This window comes from Saimiri boliviensis, chromosome 2, assembly GCF_048565385.1.
Source record: "Saimiri boliviensis isolate mSaiBol1 chromosome 2, mSaiBol1.pri, whole genome shotgun sequence".
NCBI classification, from domain to species: domain Eukaryota; kingdom Metazoa; phylum Chordata; class Mammalia; order Primates; family Cebidae; genus Saimiri; species Saimiri boliviensis.
Window position 1 is genome coordinate 82,073,613 of NC_133450.1, and position 22,656 is coordinate 82,096,268.

Genomic DNA, 22,656 nt, shown 5'->3' on the forward strand with positions numbered 1-22,656 from the left:
ACAGTTTATAAAGACCCAATGTGTTCTTTAAAAACTTCTTGATAGAATTGCTATAAAGTTCCATTTCTCCCCTAATGAAGTATTTAAAAAATTGAATTATTAATGCAGATGAAAGTGCCATATTCTAGGTGGAAAAATGCCACAAAGGACACTTATTAGTAAGGAGGTGAGCACCAAGATCTAAGGCAAGAGGGGAAAAGCTAACTCTACTACTTTGTACAAATGCAATTGAGTTTATGATCAGGACTGCCATTATCTGCTAACTGTCAGGCGTTGAAGTGAAAAGATAAACACTAGCTGCCAGGTTTTGCTTTGGGTTGTATAAAAAGAAGACCTGGACAACAAGAATCCTTTTTCTGGATTGATTCCACTGATTTGTTTTTCCCTTGATGTCAAGAAGCACCTTGCCAGTAAAGGACTGCCTTTTAAAGTTATTTTGATACCAGACAGTGCCCCTGGCCACCCAGAACCCCATGAGTTCAACACCAAAGGCATCGAAGTGGTCTACTTGCCCCGAAACACAATGTCTCTAATTCAGCCTCTAGGTCAGGGAATCATAAGGACTTTTAAGGCTCATTACACACAGTACTGTATGGAAGGATGTCAACCCCATGGAAGAGAACCCGAATAGAGAGAACATCATGGAAGTCTGGAAGGATTACACCATTGGAGATGCCATCACTATAGAAAAAGCCATGAAAGCCATCAAGCTCAAAATAATAAATTCCTGCTGGAGAAAATTGTGTCCACATATTGTACCTGAATTCACAGGATTTATGAGAGTTAATCAAAGAAATCATAAAAGAGATTGTAGATACAGCAGAAAAATGGGGGAGAGGGTAGAGGGTTAAAAGTTTAAAATATGGATCTTGGAGAACTGAAAGAATTAATAGACACCACACCAGAGCAATTCACAGAAGACAACTTGATGAAGATGAGTGCTTCTGAATCAGTGCTAGACAATGAGGAAGAAGATGTAGAAGGATTGCTGGAAAGCAAACTGACATGAGACTATCTAGCAGAAGGGTTCTAATTGTTCAAGTCTGCTTTTGACTTCTTTTACGACATGGACCCTTCTATGATATGGGCAGTAAAACTAAAGCAAAAAGTGAAAGAAGAATTGGTACCATGTAGAAACATTTTTAGAGAAATGGAAAAAAAAAAATCAGACAGAAATTACAATGTATTTCCATAAAGTCACACCAAGTGTGTTGGCTTCTCCTGCTTCTCCTTCCACCTCCTCTACCTCTCCCACCTCTGCCACCCCCAAAGCAGTAAAAGCAACCCCTTTCCCTCCTCCTCCTCAGCCTACTCAACATGAAGACAAAGATGAAGATCTTTATGATAATCCACTGACACTAAATGAATAGTAAATATATTTCCTCTTCCTTGTGATTTTCTTAATAATGTATTTTTCTCTAATTTATTGTAAGAATATAATATGTCACACATATAATATACAAAATATGTTTTAAGGCCAGATGTGGTGACTCACAACTGTAATCCCAGCACTTTGGGAGGTCAAGGCAGTGGCATTGAGGCCAGGAGTTCAAGATCAGCCTGGCCAACATGGTGAAACCCCATGTCTACTAAAAATACAAAAATTAGCCAGGCATGGTGGTGCATGCCTGTAATCCCAACTACTTGGTAGGCTGAGGCATGAAGATCACTTGAACCCAGGAGACAGAGGCTTCAGTCATGTCACTGCACTCCAGCCTGGGCAATAGAGTGAGATTTTGTCTCAAAATTGTGTGTGTGTGTGTGTGTGTGTGTGTGTATGTGAAATTGACTGTTATCAGTAAGCCTTCTGGTCCACAGTAAGGTGTCAGTAAAGTTTTGGGAGAATCAAATTTTATAGGTAGATTTTTTACTGTACCAGGTGGGAGGGGTGCCAGTACCCTTAACTCCTGCATTGTTCAAGGGTCAATTGTATAATGGATACACAATAATAAGCAGCACCTGCAACCCACTATGTCTGGCCAAAATAAGCTCAGTTTTAACTTTACTGAAATATTCTCCTTCATTAAATAACATGTATTTTCAGTCTCCTAGGCTACCTCCAACTGGGACCAGCTTTAAGATTAAAAAAAATACTCAGATTTCACATGTGTGGTTTGGGTGTTTACATTTTTGGGTGATACTCAGTTTAATATCTCAATTGAGGGAAAATTGTCAAGAGACAAGAATGGTGTCAAGAGTAGAAAGATCTAGCACCACAAGCCAGGAAGTATTAAAAGAGAACCAGGGACAGGTTCTCGTTAAAATCACAGGCAAGGAAGCATCTAAAGACCCAATGACTTAAATGGTAGCAGAAAAGACTTTAGGAAGTAAATAGGGAAATGTTTGTTTAGAGGCTTAATGGGATATATTGTGTTAGAAATGCTGAGTTATTTTTCCTAGTACTAATTATTCCTAAAAAGGTGAACATTTATTTTTCTAGTCACACTCTGTCGCCCAGGCTGGAGTGCAGTGGCACAATCTTGGCTCACTGCAACCTCTGCCACCTAGGTTCAAGTGATTCTCCTGCCCCAGCCTCCCAAGTAGCTAGCATTATAGGCACGTGCTGCTACCATGTTCAGCTAATTTTTATAGTTTTCAGTAGAGATGGGCTTTCACCATCTTGGCCAGGCTGGTCTTGAACTCCCGACCTAGTGATCCACCTGCTTCAGCCTCCCAAAGTGCTACGATTACAGGCATGAGTCACCATGCCCGGCCACATTTATTTTTCTAATAGCAATGATGTTAAGGGTATCTCCAACACCACACCAGCATTGTCAGTTTTCTGAAGGACTTCTGCAGGTTTGGGACAGTCTCCCTGTTAGAAGAGATGACATAGTTGAGGTTCTGCTTATACTTAAGCAGAGGTAAATTTTATTAGAGAAGCACTTAAGTGTAGCTTTTGCTTTTGTTTTAAGCATACTTTATAGGGCCTGAATACCTTATTAGAAACAATGCAATACTACATTAAATGAGTAAATAAGCGTCTAGGGAAATCACACTTAAAATCAATTAGATTTATAGACTAGTATTTCAAAGTGGAAACAGGAGGAATTCAAATGGAACATCTAGGATTCTGGGCAGCACATTGGTCTTAGAATTCAACTGCAATCTAATATGTCCCGATTCCTTTACCCTAAATACTCTGTTCTCCAATTGGAGTTGGTTTTGTTCTTCAAGTCTTTATTTTTACAGCATCGCCCAGCTTCTATGTTGCTTTTTCTTTAATTGTTTTTAAGTAAGAAACATTCTGCTTTATCTCTTATTTAACCATTCTGGGACACTTCCCAGGATTATCTATCATTTGTGAAGAACAATGGGTAAAAGTAAAGTATGATTACTCTGGAAATTCTTAATGAAACAGAAAATGCATAAAAATACTCAGAGTATCTCCACTAATGCCTCATGACAGTTCATTTGGACTTTTGAACTAGAGAGAAAGAAATCATCCAAGTTTTATGTATTGCTATCTATGTTTCTTTTTGGTCAATAATGTACATGTTATTTCCAAATTCCCTTCCACCACGACCCTCATCCAATCCATGAGGAATAACCTATTTTGAATCTCAGAGAAGACTGCCACTTTTAGGCCTTTTAAGACTTGAGTTCAAGTCCCAGTCCCTTGCCTCAGCAATGAACTCTAGTGGCCTTTCCTTGCATTTGAATAACCATGGGTCAGTATTTGCCTGTTGGAGGGTGCAGAGGTATAGGAGCTGGACAAACATGCTATGGGAAGCAAATTGAACACTTTCTATAAGCAGTTTCTACATTGCCAAAAATAGTGTTGTCCTCAAAAGTACAGAATTACCAAGATTTAGGAGACGGTATTTTGCCAGTAGAATTCCATCTTCCTTTAAGGAAACTTAATGTGCAAAATCTATATTTATCCAATGGAGTAAGGGCTAAAGAACTTTTTGTTTTAAAAGAAAACTTGGCCAGGTTTGGCTGGGTGTGATGGTTCATGCCTTTAATCCCAGCACTTTGGGAGGCGAGGCAAGTAGATCACATGAGGTCAGCAGTTCGAGACCATCCTGGCCAACATGGTAAAACCCCATCTCTACTAAAAATACCAAAATTAGACGGGAGTGGTGGCGGGTGTCTGTGATCTCAGCTACTTTGGAGGCTGAGGCAGAAGAATTGCTCGAACCTGGGAGGTGGAGGTTGCAGTAAGCTGATACTGCACCACTGCACTGCATCCTGGGTGAAACTTTTTGATTACAAAAACACACAGAGATTCAGAAAATCATGTTAACCAAATGTTTGAATCATTATAAAGTGAACATCACATAGATCATGAAATAGACCGTTGCCACCTACTCTAGAAGCCCTGTCCATGTACCCCAACTTAATCTCATCCCCTTCTTTCCCTGATTAGTAACCGTTATTATGATGTTTATATTCTCACCAGCAATGTATGAGACTTCTAGTACCTGCAGATACCCTTGCTAACACTTAGTAGGGTCAGTCTTTTTTTCACTTTAGCCATTCCAGTAGCTGTATCTCTTTTGTATTTGTAATGGTATGTATTGCGATGTTATCTCATTTGTATTTTGTGAATGATCAATGACATTGAGCTTCTTCTTATCTGCTTATTTGCCATCTGTTAGGAAGATTTTTAAAAGGAAGAAAGTGAGAGAGAAGGCAACTCAGTGGCCAGCCAGGTTTATTTACAAGAATAAGCCTGCAAGAGGTCCCAGTCAGGAATCTGGCTGAGACCTTGATTGCTTATAAGCTTCGGTTTTCATAATACGGTTTCTATAGGGGAGGGGTTGGGGAAGTACAGGCAGGTTAGAACTACAGTAGGCCGGGGAAGGATGTGGTAAGGTCCAGTCAGGCTTTGGAGTCAGGGTTATTACTCTGTTAAAGGTATGGACGAGGTTGACCAAAATCGCAGGGGACCAGATATCCTTACTGCAGAAAATGGAGGCCTATGCTTCTTCTTACAAGAAGAATGCTGTTTATTTACAAATAAATCTGGATTGGTAAAAGAAGGAATATCCATACTTAGAAAAACTGCAGAACGCCTGCCCAAACAACCTGCTGACTTTTTCAGTTCTTTCTTCCCTTGGGCACTCCCTGTAATTGGTCCTTTCATTGTCATCTGCTTAATATTAATGTTTTTACCCTGCTTGATAAATTGTTTTCAAAGTTTATTTTAGAAAGAGTTACCTCAATTGGCTGGGCGCGGTGGCTCAAGCCTGTAATCCCAGCGCTTTGGGAGGCCAAGGTGGGTGGATCACCAGGTCGAGAGATCGAGACCATCCTGGTCAACATGGTGAAACCCTGTCTCTACTAAAAATACAAAAAAAAAAAAAAAAAAAAAAAAAAAAAAATAGCTGGGCATGGTGGCACGTGCCTGTAATCCCAGCTACTCAGGAGGCTGAGGCAGGAGAATTGCTTGAACCAAGGAGGCGGAGGTTGCAGTGAGCCGAGATCGCACCATTGCACTCCAGCCTGGGTAATAATAAGAGCAAAACTCCGTCTCAAAAAAATAAAAAGTTACCTCAATTGCTCAGACCACCATAACAGAACACATCAAGGTAGCATCCCTGCTACATAAACAACAAATGACTTCATCACCAGAGGAAGACCACCTCCCCCATGCACCACCCCCAGTCAGCAAGAAGTAGCCAAAGAAAAACTACATTTCTTTTTTTTTTTTTTTTTTTTATTTTATTTTATTTATTTTTTTTTATTGCATTTTAGGTTTTGGGGTACATGTGATGAACATGCAAGATTGTTGCATAGGTACACACATGGCAGTGTGCTTTGCTGCCTCCGTCCCCTCACCTGTATCTGTCATTTCTCCCCATGCTATCTCTTCCCACTTCCCCACCCACCCGCCCCTCCCGCATTTCCCCCCAACAGACCCCAGTGTGTAGTGCTCCCCTCCCTGTGTCCACGTGTTCTCATTGTTCAACACCCGCCTATGAGCGAGAATATACGGTGTTTGATTTTCTGCTCTTGTGTCAGTTTGCTGAGAATGATGGTTTCCAGGTTCATCCATGTCCCTATAAAGGACGTGAACTCATCGTTTTTGATGGCTGCATAATATTCCATGGTGTATATGTACCACATTTTCCCTATCCAGTCTATCATCGTTGGGCATTTGGGTTGGTTCCAGGTCTTTGCTATTGTAAACAGTGCTGCAATGAACATTCGTGTGCACGTGTCCTTGTAGTAGAATGATTTATAATCCTTTGGATATATACCCAGTAATGGGATTGCTGGGTCAAATGGGATTTCTATTTTTAAGTCCTTGAGAAATCGCCACACTGTCTTCCACAATGGTTGAATTAATTTACATTCCCACCAACAGTGTAAAAGTGTTCCTATTTCTCCACATCCTCTCCAGCATCTGTTGTTTCCCGATTTTTTAATGATCGCCATTCTAACTGGTGTGAGATGGCATCTCAATGTGGTTTTGATTTGCATTTCTCTGATGACCAGTGATGATGAGCATTTTTTCATATGTTTGTTGGCCTCCTGTATGTCTTCTTTTGTAAAGTATCTGTTCATATCCTTTGCCCATTTTTGAATGGGCTTGTTTGTTTTTTTCTTGTAGATCTGCTTTAGTTCTTTGTAAATTCTGGATATCAGCCCCTTGTCAGATGGGTAGACTGCAAAAATTTTTTCCCATTCTGTTGGTTGCCGATTCACTCTACTGACTGTTTCTTTTGCCGTGCAGAAGCTGTGGAGTTTGATTAGGTCCCATTTGTCTATTTTGGCTTTTGTTGCCATTGCTTTTGGCGTTTTGGTCATGAAGTCCTTGCCTACACCTATGTCCTGAATGGTTTTGCCTAGATTTTCTTCTAAGGTTTTTATGGTATTAGGTCTGATGTTTAAGTCTTTAATCCATCTGGAGTTAATTTTGGTGTAAGGTGTCAGGAAGGGGTCCTGTTTCTGCTTTCTGCACATGGCTAGCCAGTTTTCCCAACACCATTTATTAAACAGGGAGTCCTTTCCCCATTGCTTGTTTTTGTCAGGTTTGTCGAAGATCAGATGGTTGTGGGTATGTTGTATTTCCTGTGAGGCCTCTGTTCTGTTCCATTGGTCTATATCTCTGTTTTGGTACCAGTACCATGCTGTTTTGATTACTGTAGCCTTGTAGTATAGTTTGAAGTCCGGTAGTGTGATGCCTCCCGCTTTGTTCTTTTTGCTTAGAATTGACTTGGCTATGCGGGCTCTCTTTTGGTTCCATATGAAGTTTAAGGTGTTTTTTTCCAGTTCTGTGAAGAAGGTCATTGGTAGCTTGATGGGAATAGCATTGAATCTGTAAATTACTTTGGGCAGTATGGCCATTTTCACGATGTTGATTCTTCCTAACCATGAACATGGAATGTTTCTCCATCTGTTTGTATCCTCTCTTATTTCGTTGAGCAATGGCTTGTAGTTCTCCTTGAAGAGGTCCTTTACGTTCCTTGCTAGTTGTATTCCTAGGTACTTTATTCTCTTTGTAGCAATTGTAAATGGCAGTTCGTTCTTGATTTGGCTCTCTTGAAGTCTATTACTGGTGTATAGGAATGCTTGTGATTTTTGCACGTTGATTTTGTATCCTGAGACTTTGCTGAAGTTGTTTATCAGTTTCCGGAGATTTTGGGCTGAGATGATGGGGTCTTCCAGATATACAATCATGTCATCTGCAAATAGAGACAATTTGATTTCCTCCTTTCCAATTTGGATACCCTTTATTTCTTTTTCTTGCCTGATTGCTCTGGCTAGAACTTCCAGTACTATATTGAATAGGAGTGGTGAGAGAGGGCATCCTTGTCTAGTGCCAGATTTCAAAGGGAATGCTTCCAGTTTTTGCCCATTCAGTATGATATTGGCTGTTGGTTTGTCGTAAATAGTTTTATTGTTTTGAGATACGTTCTGTCAATACCTAGTTTATTGAGGGTTTTTAGCATAAAGGGTTGTTGAATTTTGTCAAAAGCCTTCTCTGCATCAATCGAGATAATCATGTGGTTTTTGTCTTTGGTTCTGTTTATGTGGTGAATTACGTTTATGGACTTGCGTATGTTGAACCAGCCTTGCATCCCTGGGATGAATCCTACTTGATCATGGTGGATGAGCTTTTTGATATGCTGTTGCAATCGGTTTGCCAGTATTTTATTGAAGATTTTTGCATCTATGTTCATCATGGATATTGGCCTGAAATTTTCTTTTCTTGTTGAGTCTCTGCCGGGTTTTGGTATCAGGATGATGTTTGTCTCGTAAAATGATTTGGGAAGGATTCCCTCTTTTTGGATTGTCTGGAATAGTTTCAGAAGGAATGGTATCAGCTCCTCCTTGTATGTCTGGTAGAATTCAGCTGTGAACCCATCTGGACCTGGGCTTTTTTTGGGTGGTAGGCTCTTTATTGCTGCCTCGACTTCAGACCATGTTATTGGTCTATTCAGGGTTTCGGCTTCTTCCAGGTTTAGGCTTGGGAGGTTGCAGGTGTCCAGGAATTTATCCATTTCTTCCAGGTTTACTAGTTTATGTGCATAGAGTTGTTTGTAATAATCTCTGATGATGGTTTGGATTTCTGTGGAATCTGTGGTGATATCCCCTTTATCGTTTTTTATTGCATCAATTTGGTTATTCTCTCTTTTCTTTTTTATTAATCTGGCTAGTGGTCTGTCTATTTTGTTGATCTTTTCAAAAAACCAGCTCCTGGATTTATTGATTTTTTGAAGAGTTTTTTGTGTCTCTATTTCCTTCAGTTCTGCTCTGATCTTAGTTATTTCCTGTCTTCTGCTAGGTTTTGAGTTTTTTTGATCTTGCTCCTCTAGCTCTTTCAATTTTGATGATAGGGTGTCAATTTTCGATCTCTCCTTTCTTCTCATGTGGGCACTCATTGCTATATATTTTCCTCTAGAGACTGCTTTAAATGTGTCCCAGAGATTCTGGTATGTTGTGTCTTCGTTCTCATTGGTTTCGAAGAACATCTTTATTTCTGCCTTCATTTCATTGTTTATCCAGTCAACATTCAAGAGCAAGTTGTTCAGTTTCCATGAAGCTGTGCGGTTCTGAGTTAGTTTCTGCATTCTGAGTTCTAACTCGATTGCACTGTGGTCTGAGAGACTGTTTGTTATGATTTCTGTTCTTTTGCATTTGCTGAGGAGTGATTTATTGCCAATTATGTGGTCAATTTTAGGTGTGATGTGGTGCTGAGAAGAATGTATATTCTGTGGATTTGGGGTGGAGAGTTCTGTAAATGTCTATTAGGTTTGCTCGTTCCAGGTCTGTGTTCAGGTCCTGGATATCCTTGTTGATTTTCTGTCTGGTTGATCTGTCTAATATTGACAATGGGGTGTTAAAGTCTCCCACTATTATTGTGTGGGAGTCTAAGTCTCTTTGTAAGTCATTAAGAACTTGCCTTATGTATCTGGGTGCTCCTGTATTGGGTGCATATATATTTAGGATCGTTAGCTCTTCTTGTTGCAGTGATCCTTTTACCATTATGTAATGTCCTTCTTTGTCTCTTTTGATCTTTGTTGCTTTAAAGTCTATTTTATCAGAGATGAGAATTGCAACTCCTGCCTTTTTTTGCTCTCCATTTGCTTGGTAGATCTTCCTCCATCCCTTTATTTTGAGCCTTTGTGTATCCTTGCATGTAAGATGGGTTTCCTGGATACAGCACACTGATGGGTTTTGGCTTTTTATCCAATTTGCCAGTCTGTGTCTTTTGATTGGGGCATTTAGTCCATTGACATTTAGGGATAGTATTGTTATGTGTGAATTTGATGCTGTCATTTTGATGCTACCTGGCTGTTTTGTTGGTTAGTTGATGCAGATTCTTGATTGTGTTGCTGCTTTTTTACTATTTGGTGTGTTTTTGGAGTGGCTGGTACTGGTTGTTCCTTTATATGTGTAGAGCCTCTTTCAGGAGTTCTTGTAGAGCAGGTTTGGTGGTGATGAAATCTCTGAGTGCTTGCTTGTTCACAAAGGATTTTATTTTTCCTTCACTTATGAAGCTGAGTTTGGCTGGATAGGAGATTCTGGGTTGAAAGTTCTTTTCTTTGAGGATGTTGAATATTGGCCCCCAATCTCTTCTGGCTTGTAGGGTTTCTGCTGAGAGATCTGCTGTGAGTCTAATGGGCTTCCCTTTGTGGGTAACCCGACCTTTCTCTCTGGCTGCCCTTAGCATTTTCTCTTTCATTTCAACCCTGGTGAATCTGACGATTATGTGCCTTGGGGTTGCTCTTCTTGAGGAATATCTCTGTGGTGTTCTCTGTATTTCCTGGATTTGAATATTGGTCTGCCTTGCTAGGTTGGGGAAGTTTTCCTGGATAATATCCTGAAGAGTATTTTCCAGCTTGGATTCATTCTCTTCATCACATTCAGGTACACCTATCAGACGTAGATTAGGTCTTTTCACATAGTCCCACATTTCTTGAAGATTTTGTTCATTCCTTTTTGCGCTTTTTTCTCTGTTCTTGCCTTCTCTTTTTATTTCATTGAGTTGGTCTTCGACCTCTGATATCCTTTCTTCTGCTTGGTCAATTCGGCTGTTGAAGCTTGTGCATGCTTCACGAAGTTCTCGTGTTGCGTTTTTCAGCTCCATCAATTCACTTATTCTCCTCTCTATGCTGTCCATTCTCGTCAGCAGTTCGTCCAATCTTTTTTCAAGGTTCCTATTTTCTTTGCGATGGGTTAGAACATGTTCTTTTAGCTCATTGTAGTTTCTTACTACCCATCTTCTGAAGTCTGATTCTGTCATTTCATCACCCTCCTTCTCCATCCGGTCTGGTTCCCTTGCTGGTGAGGAGTTGTGATCACTTTTAGGAGGAGAGGTGTTCTGGTTTCGGGAGTTTTCATCCTTTTTACGCTGGTTTCTACCCATTTTTGTGGGTTTATCCACCTGTTGTCTGTCTCTGTCCCAGGGAGTTGGTGCTTTATGAGTTTCCGTTGCACTACTGCCTTTTTTGATTTTTTTTTTTTCAGGTCGGACCCGCCCAGCTAGCAGCACGCCTAGCCTCTGCCTGCCCGCAGGGGCTTTGCTGAGCTGCTGTGGGCTCCGCCCAGCTGCCCTGAGCTCTTCCCTGTAGTCCTTTTTATATGGGCGTAGTTAGAACTGTCTGGGCAACGGTGGCCCCGCCTCTGTTATGGCGGACTCTCTCTGTTGTGGCAGGTTGCCTCGGCAACGGCGGGTTGCCTCGGCAACGGCAGCCTGCCTCCGTAGCGGTGGAGAGTCTCAGTAATGGCGGAAGCCCCTCCCCCACGGAGCCGGACCGTCCTGGTTCAGCTGTGCTTGGTTTGAAGGGCTCAACCCAGAGGGTTTCCAATTACTGTTTTTGCTTCCGTTGTTGTTGGGGGTGGAGGGGTGGGACCAACCGAGCCTGATCACCTGGCTCCCTGACTCAGAGTCTTTTCTTTTAAGTTGAACGACCCCGCGGTCCGGTCGCTTGTTGAAAAGGCGCCGGGATCTCCCGTGCTGCGACTCACGGAGTCGGCTCGAACCGCGGCGCCGGCTCCTGGTGGATTTTTTGCCTAGAAATCTCCTGGCCTGACTCGCTATTTCAGATGAATGGGCTATTCTGCCGTCTCAGGGCTCTGCTCGCCAGCTAAGAGGGCTCCCAGAGCAGTGGCTTTTGTACGGAGAACCGCAGCAACAGGGAGTGGTCACAGCAGCCGCGCGGGCGGAATCAGCCCCTCGGGGGCCAAAACAGCCGCACTGGCTGGGACTGCGACGCTGGCGACCCCTCTGCCTGGGTATCTCCTGGTCTGTGGGCAATAAGAGTTCGTCTGGAAATGCGGCGTCCACTCACCCTCTGCACTTTCACTGGGAGCTGAAGTCCTGAGCTGTTCTTAGGCGGCCATCTTGAAAGTCGGTCTCAGAAAAACTACATTTCTATTCCTAAATAATAATATGAAGAGGTGGGATGTGAGAATTAACAATAGCAATGCCATTTTTCTTTCTTTTTTTTTTTTTTTTGAGTTTAAATGCATTTTATTTTTAGAAAACCTACATGACACGCTTTTCTTAAAAACAATGCATCCACTCCATGCATCCATAGTCAAAATAAATGAAAAGCTCAAGATGACATCAGTCCTATTTGTCTTAAGTCCTGGTGTTGTGTGGATGACAAGCAGCAGCCAGTTATGATGACAGGTGATAGATTCAAAGAAACTGCCAAATTTGTTAACATTTTTTCCATTTCTGAACCACCCTTAAAGAAAGTCATTTATGGAGTCACACTGTCCTCATGATAGTCCAATAGAGCAACCATGCCATCTGGATTCATGTTTTCACCAATAAAGAACTAGTAGTTTTTGCAATTAGCAAGGATGTGCTGGATTTGTTCTATAGCCTCTGTCACAAAAGGTTTTACTCTTTCTGGTCTCTGTTCTTCAAGTTTGCCTTTGATTGTTTTCAGGTAATCTTTGATATAGTTCTTGTAGGCAAGCAATGCCATTTTTCTATCTTGATGACTGTGTTTCCTACCTTGGTGAGGGTGTTTCCAAAAACAAAGCAAAGGTCAGTCTCACCCATACTTTCAGCAGAGAGTAACAACCCTGACCACAACAAAGCCTGGCCCTTACCACATCAGCCCGCGCCAATTCCAATCTGCCAGCACTTTCCCAACCCCTCACCTATAGAATCTTTAGTATAAGGCCAGGCGTGGTGGCTCACGCCTGTAATCCCAGCACTTTGGGAGGCTGAGGCAGGTGGATCACTTGAGGTCAGGAGTTCGAGACCAGCCTGGCCAACATAGTGAAACTCTGTCTCTACTAAAAATACAAAAATTAGCTGGGCATGGTGGCACGCCTATGCCAAGTCCCTGCTACTCAGGAGGCTGAGGCAGGAGAATCGCTTGAACCTAGGAGGCAGAGATTTCAGCGAGCCAAGATTGTGCCACTGCACTCTAGCCTGGTGACAGAATGAGACTCCGTCTCAAAAAAAAAAAATATATATATATATATATTTTTTTTTTTTTGAGAGAGAGATATATATATAAATATATATATATTTTATATATATATATTTATATATATATATAAAATTAGCTAGGGGTGGTGGTCCATGCCTTTAATCCCAACTACTCTGAAGGCTGAGGCAGGAGAATCACTTGAACCCGGGGGACGGAGATTGTAGTGAGCCGAAATCACACCATTGCACTCCGGCTTGGGCAACAAGAGTGAAACTCCATCTCAAAAAAAAAAAAACCTTGGCTTGTAAACCACCAGATTTCTGGCTGGGACCCCTTACAGGCTTATTCTTGTAAATAAACCTGTTTGGCTGTTGAGTTGCCTTCTCTCTCACTTCCTTCCTTTTAAAAATCTTCCTAACACCTTCCATATGTATCTTTGGTAAAGTGTCTGTTTATATCTTTTGTCTTTTAAAAAAATGACATTGCTTGTTTTTTTTTATGGAATTTTGAGGGTACTTTTTATTCTACATACCAGTCTTTCGTCAGATAAATGATTTGCAAAGATTCTCTCCTAGTCCTTGGCATGTCATGTTATTCTCTCAACAGTTTCTTTTGAAAAATAGTTTTAAATTTTGATAAAGACCAATATAGCAATTTATTTTATGAGTAGATTTGTTTTTTATGGATTATGCTCTTGGTGTTACGTTTAAAAAGTGTTTACCTAATCCATGGTTACAAATGTTTTCTTCTATAAATTTTATAGTTTTATGTTGTACATTTTGGTCTATGATCCACTTTTTTTTTTTTTTTTTAATATGGAACAAGGTATGAATTGAAGTCTCCCTCTCCCTTTTTTTTCTTTTCTTTTTTTTTTTTAGCACATAGATATCCCACTGTTCCCGCACCACTTCTTTAAAAGGCTTTCCTTTCTCTACTGAACTGCCTTTACATCTTGTTGAAAATGAACATGTGTGGGTCTATTTATAGGCTCTTTATTCTGTTCCATTGATCTGTTTGTCTTTGTGTCAATACCACACAGTCTTGGTTATTGTAGCTTTGTAATGTCTTGAATCTAGATCATATTAGTCCTCTAAATTTGTTCTTCTTTTGCACAGTTGTTTTGCATATTCTAAATCCTTTTATTGCCACATGAATTTTAGAATTCATTTGCTAGTTTCTGCTTAAAAGCCTTCTGGGATTTTAACTGGGATTGCATTGACTATAGACCAATTTGGGGAGAATTGACAAGTTAACAATTTTGAATCTTGAAACCTGTAAACACGATATATCCCTCCGTTTGTGTATCTTTCATTTTCTTTCACTACTTTCAGTAACATCTTATGGTTTTCCTTGTAGTTGTTAGAATTTTAAATATTTGCTAATCACTTGCATGTAAAGTGGTGTCTCATAGTGGTTTTACTACTAATCACCAATGAAGTGTCTTTCAAGTATTTATTGACCCCTCAGGTTTTCTCTTCTCTATTGCTTTTATATTGGCCCTGCATTTTATTTGCCAAGAATATCTGTGTTAGGTGATCTTTTGGTCTCTTGTTTTTCCTCTATTGTGTTTGTTTGCTTTATTGATAGTGGAGGTGTTTCTCTTTTTTGGCTCTTGAATTCTGAAATAGTAATTTAGATATTGGGGCAAATACCTCTTTATAGCTTTCATTCCTTGTTAATTTTTATCTTCTACTTTCTGCCAATAGGAAGTTCTGGTATTCCCTTGCATATTCTAGCTTAGATGACTTTTGAGATCTCTGATTTGAGAGCAAAGCATGAGGTCACCTCACTTGTCATTGTCCCTTGGGCGATGCCTAGTTTATCTTTTTGCTAAGCTAATCTGCTCTTATTCCTCATGGTTCACTGCTCTGGACATTCTGTGATTCTGTTCCAGCTGAGCACATTAGAAGAGAGAGACGATTCCACATCAATGGGCAGAGCTTAGGTAGCCTGGGGTTCTCACCTTTGAGCCAGCAGGCAACTTGGCAAATTTCTCAGCAACTCTGGGAGATGATTTCAGAAGGCACAAGAGCCTCAGTCATTGTTCTATGAACCTATTTTGAACAATTAAAGGATCTGCATATAAAAAATTCTTTAAAAATTGGTGTTTGATTTTTATTTGAAAAGGAAGCTTTTTATTTCTGTTGGCTACAAAGTAGGCTTTCTGTGATTTCTAAATCAGAGAGCTACACGAATCTGGTTCTGTCTTGCAGAATATTGTTTATGTGTATTAAAATTTGTAAACGGTTGTTTTGCTTTTCAGCACTTTAAACATTTGTCAAATACCTGGGGCATGCCAAGCAGTGTGTCAGGAACCAGAATCACCAAAATAGATAAGGCATGGTCCTCTCTTAGAAAAGCTTACAGAAGCCAGAGTGTAGGTAGGAGTTAACTAATTCTAATGCTTTCTCAGAGAAAGAAAGAAAAGGGAGGGTAGAGGCAGGAATGGGATCATCCTAAGGCATAAAAAGCAGCTTTAACCTACAGAAACTTGTCCAGAGAATTAAATGAGCACCTACAGCATATAATTTCTGGACAACTGGATAGGAGTCCAAAAAGAGGAAGATACTAAAAGATGTTGGCAGTCAAAGATTTCTGTAATCCCAAACACTTGCTCATGCCTTTCTCCTCCTAGATTGCTTTCCATGACGCTTTTCATTTAGCTCTCATTTACCTTTAAGGAGTCAACTGAAATTTTTATTCCCATGGGAAAGTTTTCTTCCTTGCCTCTCACTTTCACTAGAGGATCCTCTTATGTGCTTTCATAGCACCCTACTACTTACTCCAACTGTTCCGCTTATCATTTTGCTTTCAAAGTGCCTATTTGTCTCCACCCAGTAGAGCAACTTCAAGATCAAACATCCCTTTTGGAGTAACCTCAGGAAAAAAAAAAAAGAAAGAAAGAAAGAAAAGGAAGTTAATTTGATGTGTTTCAACAGGATCTTAACATACTGAAATGGTGGGCTAAAATCAACAAGAAGAAATTTACCAGACATAAATCCTGCTTCTAGTTCCAGCAGTTAAACTGTACAAGTATAAGACTGAGGAGGCCTGACTTAGTAGGAGAATGTTTGAAATGGGGTTCTAGATATCCACAAATTGGATATAAGCCAATGGTGTGTAAGTTTTATCTAAAACCAAATAGAGGTTTGGGTTGTATTAAGGAAAGTATAGCATTTAAATTAAGATTTAATAGCTATATTATATTACAACACTGCAGTATATTTGGAATATCATACTCAATGTAATCTGACTTAAAGAACATTAGCAGCCAGGCATAGTGGCTCATGCCTGTAATCCCAGCACTTTGGGAGGCTAAGGTGAGTGGATCACCTGAGGTCAGGAGTTCAAGACCAGTCTGACCAACATGGTGAAACTACTGCTAAAAAATATGAAAATTAGCCAGGTATGGTAGTGGGCACCTGTAATCCCAGTACTCAGGAGGCTGAGGCAGGAGAATCACTTGAACCCAGGAGGTGGAGGTTGCAGTGAGCTGAGATCATGCCATTGTATTCCAGCCTGGTGACAGAGGAAGACTCCTTCTCAAAAAAAAAAAGAGAGAGAACATTAGCAAACAAGGGAATAACAGGATATTGACCAAAATCTAGAAAGAAGTCATATGATAATCTAGTTACAATAGTTTTAAGAATTACATATTCAGCCTCGGGAAGGGAAGACTTGGAAGACATGGGATAAGACAGTATCCAATATCTGAAAAGCAATCATGTAGAAGCCTGGGTGGAGTTGTTCTCTTTTCCTTCAGGAAGCGGAGCTAGGGTAAGTGGGTAGAAGTTGCATGCTAGAATATATTTCTTATTATTATTAAAAACTTGCCACAAAACTATTCAAAGGTGGATGGGACTACCTGTATGAGGTGCTGAGGTCTCTGTCTCTCACCTGGAGGCTGGAAAACCATAGCCCTGAGATTAGGACTGTACAGTTATATAGGTCAGTTGTTGTACAAGGGCACCTCGCCAAGGGGGCAACTAGAGCTGAAATCTAGCCAGTGCTGCAGTAACTACATCATATATCCTGGCATTGGTTACCCAGAGAAAGAGGTACCTTTTTATAGTTCACCCAGAGATACCCCAGGTCTAGTAGATATAGAAAGGTTGAGAGATCAGATCAGTAACTGCTAACCCCCTGCCAAATCTTACTGTCCATTAGTCTATGGCCACAGCTCTATTTAATTAAAACTCAAGAAAATGAGGTGAAGAAAATCTAAGTAAACAAATTCCACTTAACCCAAAGGAGAATATATATGCTTTTTAATATATTGATGCATTTAAAGGCCTCCTTAACCTCATCCCACATGATGTTGTGTGATATGCTGCAGGAGGGCTTGAGAGAGCCATGGAGTTGGTTGGTCTTCCATGCTCTGTAATCTCTCTTAATAACAAGGTGTGAGCTCTGCTATATCTGAGGCATCTTCAGTGCCTGTCATATTTTTCTTTGGAGATGAAGCACCATTAAAATGTTTTCCACTGAAAATCTTTATATATGTATTTACATATATATAAAAAGAGGTATGTGTGTGTGTGTGTGTGTATTGTTAATAGAGATGAAGTCTTGCTGTGTTGGTTAGGATGGTCTCAAAATCTTGGCCTCAGTCAGTCCTCCCACCTCAGCCTCCCAAAATCCTGGGATTATAGGCATGAACCATCATGTCTGGACTGAACAATCTTTATATTTAAATGTGAAGTTTAAAACCCTGTCTCTACATACAAAAAACTATCTGGGCATGGTCATGGGCACCTGTAATCCCAGCTACTCGAGAAGCTGAGGCAGGAGAATTGCTTGAACCTGGGAGGCAGAGGTTTCAGTGAGCCAAGATCATGCCATTGCGCTCCAGCCTGGGCAACAAGAGTGAAACTCACTCTCAAAAAAAAAAAAAAAATGAAAATTTAAAAACAAAATATAAAAGTATGCATATAATGTAATTTCAACCCTGTTGCATGGAAAAAAAAATTTTTTTTTGAGACAGTCTCGCTCTGTCTGCTGTGCTGGAGTGCAGTGATTCAGTCTCAGCTCACTGCAACCTCCGCCTCCTGAGTTCAAGCAATTCTCTGCCTCAGCCTCCTGAGTACCTGGGATTACAGGCACGTGCCACCATGCCCGGATAATTTTCGTGTTTTAGTAGAGACAGTTTCACCATGTTTGTCAGGCTGATCTCAAACTCCTGACCTCGTGATCCACCCGCCTTGGCCTCCCAAAGTGCTGGGATTACAGGTGCCCACCACCATGCCAGGTGCGGTGGCAGGAGCATTGCTTGAACCCGGGAGGCAGAGGTTGCAATGAGCTGAGATAATACCACTGCACTCCAGATTGGGTGACAGAGCAAGACCCTGTCTCAACAACAAAACAGCAAAGAAATAGATGGGGTAAAATGCTACATGCAAGAGTGTATTACCCTAGATACCATAATATGTTGAAGTGGGAGAGGGCATTAGCTAAAAAACATTTGATGCAGTGCTTTCAACTTCTAAGCCTTTTCTGTCTCCAATCCAAAGAATGCTGGGAAAGGAACATTTCAAAGACGTAGAATAGAAGCACAGAGCAGTTAACAAGAGTAAATTGTCAAGAAGTGCTGGCAGTAGCTAGGCCATGAGTGTCAGGCCAGCAACCTGGGTTGTCTTCTGATGTTTCTGAGAATAGAAATTTATCTTAAATCTCCACCTGGTTCTAGTTTTAATTTTAGAACTCTCTTTATATAGTTCATCAATCACATTACAATGTAGAAGTTAAAGAAAATTAAGCACAAAATCCAAGTCCCACTTTTTCTTCTACCCTCCCTTTTGTAATTTGCATTTTGTCAAGTGCAGTTTGTGTCTCAGCCAGGACACTCTCGTGGCTGACGTGTGTGTGTACAGCAATCTGCTTTGACTTCACTCTTGTGTATGGTTCAACCCCCTCTGCAGCAATTGCTTAGACACTGCCAAGACAGAATTTTGCCACAAGTTCCTGCAGACTTCCATTGGAAAAGGACCCTTGCTATAGGAAAGGGGCAGGAAAACTGGCAGTAATGAAGGCTAGTTGGCAGGTTTCATAATGAAAGGCAGGTTGCTGAGGGAAGAGGATGCTTATATTGGAACACAGAAGGAATAAAATTCAGTAACTCCAACAAAAGTGCATTTATAATCAGTATGGTTCTTAACTCCAGAAAATCTCAGGACAGAGGAATAGTATCATTCATCTCTTCTTAACTAGGAAACTATCCAGTTAACTGGTATAGGCTCTCAGTTGCATATGTTCTGTCTGGCAAGTGTTATAGATTTGGTTATAGGCAATATATAATCCTCTCAGGGCTGTTATTTATTGGATAAGATATGTAAAAGAAGTCCTTTATAAGAACTTCCAGTTTTTTTGAGTGTATGTGACAATTGTTGGGAATCGAAAGATTGCAGTATTTATATGTAGAAATTCCACTAATTTATATGTAGAAATTCCATCCATGGGAGAGGGACTGTATCTCTCTTATTTATTATTATGTCCTCAGAAGCACACATAGAACTGGGCATAGGAAAGATTGAATAAATATTTGTTAAATGAATGATAAAAAGAATGAATGTGCATGGCTGTAAAATTCTCAAAGATTGAAGAATAAAGGCAGCTGGATGTAGTGGCTCATGCCTGTAATCCCAGCATTTTGGGAGGCTGAGATAGGAGGATCACTTGAGCCCAGGAGTGCAAAACAAGCCTGGGCCACATAGTAAGACCCCATCCCTACAAAAAACTTAAAAATTAGCTGGGTGTGATAGTGCATGCCTGTAGTCCCAGCTACTCAGGAGACTGAGGCAGAAGTTGAGCCTAGGAGTTGGATGCTGCAGTGAGCCATGATTGTACCACTGCACTCCAGCCTAGGTGACAGAGCAAGATCCTGTCTCAAAAACAAAAACAAAAGAAAAGAATGAAGGCAATTTTAACCTCTTTTTGGGTTGCCAGTAGCAAACTATTTTCTTCTCTCTAAATCAGTATTAAGGCCTCTAGATATAATCAGTCTGCATTCACCCACAGACCTGTCTAACTCTAGGAAACATATTCCATGAATTAGGCACAAATTCAGAATAAAATAACAACATAGGATTTTTGTGAAAGTAAAGATTTTTTTTCAGTGTCTTTCAGTTACTAACTTTAAAATTCTAGGTAGATTTTTTTCCCCTAAGCAATGTGAGAATAAATGATTGTGAAATGATAGTGTCCTTAGCAAAAGCAGTCATTTTGCAATGAAGGGAAAGCTTGTTAAATATAGGAATGTGTTTTTCCCTCAAATTATAGAAAGAAAAACAATTTTCTTTAGCCTGTAAAACACCCTGCATATTCCATACACATTCATACATGGTTGAATAAAGTAGATAGATACAAAGCATTCTATTTAAACCACCATTAGGAAAGCTACAAACACCTTATGTACAATTAATGACTGTCATCATGCCAACTTGGAAAAAAGAAACACACATAATAGGAGTCAGGAGAACAAAAGAAATATATGTCACTTTTCATGTCAGAGGTAGCTGGAAAAAAATGAAAGTCCCAGGAAATTTTTCTGAGAAAAGGGGTCAATTATTTTGCTCCTTACTTTCTCACATCTTGGTAAGAATAGGAGTGCTCTGCAGGACAGCATACATCTACCTCAGCTTTTCAATTGAAGCTAAAGATAGGAAATACTCCACTGGCAAGTAATACAACTGATTTTGAATTCTTAAAAATATCACCTGGGCCTTCTATTTAAAAGGATTATTACATGGTTTGGGGGATTTGCATCAAGTAATTGGGAGTGGTTGGGGTGCAGATGCAATAGGACTGGTTGTGAGTTTATCATTGTTGAAGCTGGATGATAGGTATGTGGGAGTTTATTGTGCTATTCTGTCTACTTTTGTGTATGTTTAAAATATTCCCTGAAAAAAATTAAAAATGATGATTTCCTAGAGGAAAAATTTTCCTTTTTTTTTTTTTTTAACATTAGTGTGGTAAATAGGAAAAGCATTATTCTCACTCTTGAGTGAAGTGGGAGTTGAACAATGAGAACACATGGACACAGGGAGGATAACATCACATGCTCGGTCCTGTCGGAGGGTTGGGGGAAGGGGAGAGAGAGCATTAGGACAAATACCTAATACATGCAGGGCTTAGAACCTAGATGGCAGGTTAATAGGTGCAGCAAACCACCATGGCACATGTATCCCTATGTAACAAACCTGCACTTTCTGCACATGTGTCCCAGAACTTAAAGTAAAATTTAAAAAAGAGAATTTAAAAAAAGATATTACTAAGCCCCCCCAAAAATGGAAATGCATGAAATAGAGTATCAAAAGCTCATTATTTACAGGTTTCAATCTTAAAATGTGCTAACAGTGCTGCCTTGTGTTAGTTACTACAGGTCTTTAAACCTTAGTTTGAAAATTTGAAAAATTGAAATAATGCCAAACTTTACCTTATAGGGTGTTATGCAGATAAAGGAATTAATATTTCTGAAAGTGCTATATAACCTGTAAAATGACACAAAACTATAAAGCCAAATAATTTTAATTTAACTATATGTCTATCTAAAGTTATGTGTGCTTTATTTTCCAAATTTACATTTAATTAAACCGGTTCCAGCCAGAAGCAAGTCCATGTTTTTCTAAATCTATAGCATCAGAATGAAACTGAAATATCTTCCTCTTCTTTCTCTCTGCTTCTGTTTCTCTGCTTCTGGGATGCTCCTATAGGCAACTCCTGACTGTTTTTCCTGCCTTCCTTCTGCCTCTCTGCAAACTTTCTGCAACCTACTGCTGGAGAAATTGTCCTAGAACACCTCTTGGATCATGTGACTCCCTGGCTCAGAAACATTCCTGGATCGCCATTGCCCATAGAATTAAATCTAGTTTACTTAAACTACCTTCAAAGTCTCCAGTGTTGAGTCTCTAACTGGACTTTCCAGCTACCTCACAACCACTCATGTTCTAAACCTTCAGCTCTAAGCAAAACACTTTCTCTCTGGTGTTTTTGTTCCCCATCTGCCCTCTTAGGATTCAGTACTACTTTTCTCCCTATCTAGATTCTATTAATACCTAAAAATCAGCCTCATCCCCCTTCTCTTCTAAGAAGTCTTCCTAAACTCTTCCACATCATGTAATCTCTCCCTTTTCTTAGTCTTAAATATGATTGATTTGGCAAGTAATCATATATTCCTTTGTGATATTACATTTATTCTTGTTTTAAGCAGTGAATTATCACTATTGTTACTTTTTTCCTATCCTGTCCAGTTACATGATAAACTTTTTTTTTTTTTTAAAGACAGGGTCTCACTCTGTCACCCAGGCTGGAGTACAGTGGCATGCAATCTCTGTTTGATGCAACCCTTGCCTCCTGGGTTCAAGTAATTCTCCCACCTCAGTCTCCCAAGTAGCTGGGACTGCAGACACACACCACCACGCCCTGCTAACTTTTGTATTTTTAGTAGAAATTAGGTTTCACCATGTTGCCCGGGCAGGTCTCAAACTCCTGACCATTGATCTTCCCTCCTCAGCTTCCCAAAGTGCTGGGATGACAGGCGTGAGTCACTGCACCCAGCCCAATGATAAACTCTTAAAAGGCAATAATTGTGACTTTTATATCTTCCTGCCGCAAGGCCCAGTGCTTTGCATGCAGCTCGCACTTTCATTAACATTTGAGGAAAAATATTACCTAAACTGAGATGGGATTATATAGTTCCTGATAGTTATATTTAGCGTATTAATACTATACTCATATGTGCTTCTTTGGATCTTAAAAAATGACTTTAGGCTGAGCACCGTGGCTCATGCCTGTAATCCCAGCATTT

The 22,656-nt window shown here is 40.2% G+C and overlaps 1 protein-coding gene across 7 annotated transcripts in view; it reads left to right on the forward strand.

Moving 5' to 3' along the window:
* The window catches only part of FRMD5 (FERM domain containing 5), a 349,168-nt gene that overhangs the window by 231,464 nt on the left and 95,048 nt on the right, over positions 1-22,656 (forward strand). The gene's annotated exons all lie outside the window — the stretch shown is intronic.